The sequence below is a fragment of the Orycteropus afer genome, unplaced genomic scaffold (genome assembly GCF_000298275.1).
Source record: "Orycteropus afer afer isolate SDZICR_OR568_19922 unplaced genomic scaffold, OryAfe1.0 scaffold00068, whole genome shotgun sequence".
Taxonomy (NCBI): Eukaryota; Metazoa; Chordata; class Mammalia; order Tubulidentata; family Orycteropodidae; genus Orycteropus; species Orycteropus afer.
The window spans coordinates 3,954,297-3,957,014 of record NW_006921655.1 but is presented as its reverse complement, the minus strand read 5'-3'; positions in this window follow the sequence as shown (position 1 = coordinate 3,957,014).

The window sequence follows — 2,718 nt, the reverse complement described above, 5'->3', positions numbered from 1 at the left end:
CCCCCCCCCATCCCTATGCCCTTCTTAGTTATACACTGCTGTCTGTCCAGCTTTCCCTCTGTGAGAATGCTGCTCTTCTGGTGCCCCATGGCTGATTGTTTCAAGGGGTGTTATCTCCATAGAGTAGATGGGTGCATGTAAGGTGTTGGGTGTTCTGCATGTAAGTCTTACTACTGTTGGGCTGAGAGCCAGCCCTTGGGAATGAGTTTCATTCCAGAACCAAAGTGTATCCCAGGGTTATAGTCTTGGGGGTCCTACCAGACTCCATCTGACCAGTAATCCTGGTTGTTACTGTGTTTTTGAATTTTGTTTCATGGTTTTCCTCTCACTGAGTCTGCTTTTTAAGAAATCTTTTATTTTCTGTATATTGGGTAGGACACTCATGGGTAACCCATGTATGTTTGAGGAGAACCGTGCTCCATAGTGTTTTCAGTGGCTGATATTTCAGACACCAACCCTTTCTTCCAAAGTAGTTCTGGGTAAACTCAAACCTGCAACCTTTTGGCTAGCAGCTGACTGCACTATTTGTATTATACATGGGGTCGTCATGAGTCAGAATTAGCTCAGTGCTAACTGATTGGGTTTTTTTTTTTTGGGGGGGGGTAGAGTATACAATCTAGCATAGAGGGCCACCTTAGTTCTGTGATGTAAGCAGGCAAGAAATTCCAAAGACAATGGATCCTGATGGAAAAGGCCTTTAGCCTTTAAGATTCATGGGAGTGAAGCTCTGGTGGATTTTATTTGCTATTAAGAGAAATGTGAGAATCCTAAGGCATAGGGCAAACACCAAAGGACCGTTCGCAGGTGTTAAAAGCCAGCACTTTTCCAAGGGTTCATTAAATCACACCACTTCCCTTGGAGAGGGTCTTGATGGTGAACCTCACTTCCCTTTTTCCAGGCCAATAAGCAGAGGAAGTTAGTGGCAAAGGTCCTGACTGCCCACCCAAGCTGCAATGGAAGCATGGAGGTTGCAGCAGAAAGCCCCTGATTTAGGCCCAGGCACAGGAATTCCTTCCACAGTTGCAGCTGGCCAGGGTTTGAGGTTTCTCTTTGTTGGACTCACCACAGATTGAAACAACAAAGTCAATGGAAGCCTGAAATCTTTTACAAATGATCCAAATGGGAGCCACAAAGTTTGGAAATCCAAGGGCTTTGGCAAAAATGCTGTTTGTTTTTCATGTCCCTAAATCAATCAGGCCAATGCCTAGGGCCACAAACAGTGAACAGTGCTGGGTACGCTGTGTACTGTAATTAGGTTGGTGGGTTGGACTGGGCCCTTTGTAGGACTAGCCCCATCCTGTCTGCTATTCTTGCAGTTATTTTGTGGCTTCATCACACAATCTGGGGGCTCCCCTGGATCCCTCAGCTCGGCTGATGTTTTTTTAAGCTCATTGCTACTTCTCACTAGCACAAGTATTTTTTTTTTTTTTAATTCTTTTTTGACAAACTACATTTACCCAGCCACATATTCCATGAAACATAAAGCCTAATGCTCTGCCAAGAGTTGTCTTGGATCCCTCCTCCTACACTTCTGTAAGAAGCACTTCTCTAGGGTTACCCAATTGACCAATCTTTGATTCTTTTGTTTGTTCATCTATTCATTCATTTACTGCATGATTATTAAGCACTTGTTATGAATATGCTCCAACTGAGGCACTGAGTTGGGCTTTGAGAATACAACAGAGAATGAAAACAGGCATGCCCTGTTCTGACCAAAAAACCGCAAACCACTTGCCCATAAGTAAATTCCAACTCATGGTGACCCCACGTGACTCCAAGAGTGTCCAAAGAGACTATCAGCTCTGGAACTTCTCTTGCCCTGCATCCCACCAAGGGTTTCCAAACTATTGCAAAATCCACTAAACCCATTGCCATCAAGTTGATTTCAACTCATAGCGACCTTATAGGACAAAGTAGAACTGTCCCATAAGGATTCTGAGGCTATAACTCTTACAGAACTGTGTTCCACAGGATTTTCAAGGGGAGCTGGGGTGGCATAGTGCCTAAAGCATTTGAATGCTAACCAAAAGTATGGTAGTTCAAACCCACCAGCCACTCTGTGGAAGGAAGATGGGACAATCTACTTCTGTAAAGATTTACTGCCTCAGAAACCCAATGGGGATCACTATGAGTCAGAATTTACTCGATGGCAGTGAGTTTGGTTTTTTTGCTTTGACCTTTTGGAAGTAGATAGCCAACTCTTTCTTCCAAGGCTCCTCTGGGTGGACTCGAACCCCCAGTCTTTCCGTTAGTAGTTCAGCACTGCTTGTATTACTCAGAGACTCCTCTTGCTTTGACATTAAAAAGTATCGAAAAGTAAGATAAGTCTCTGATGGAAACAAACGATCACAGGACAACATGTGCCATGATGGCTGGAATCCTAACTATTCATCAGAGGATCACAAGCAAGCAGGCCTCACAGAGCTTATCTGTAGCTTGATGGGGAGGCCTAGAGGCTGGGGTGTGTGGTCAGTAGAAGTGAGCAGTGATAGTTTTGCCACAGCTCACAGTTCTAGCTGATCAGGTCAGATATATTCAGTATTTAATTTTGCCTTTAGTTAATGTAGACATGACAACCATCATTATCTTCATCATAGACTCTGCCATATACAAAGTGCTTACCTGTTCTGGGAAGTGGTATTGGAGCTCAAATTTTCTTAATTAAGCTGGGTGGCGAAATCTGTTGAAAATTATTTCCTGAGAGAGCCCTATATATAT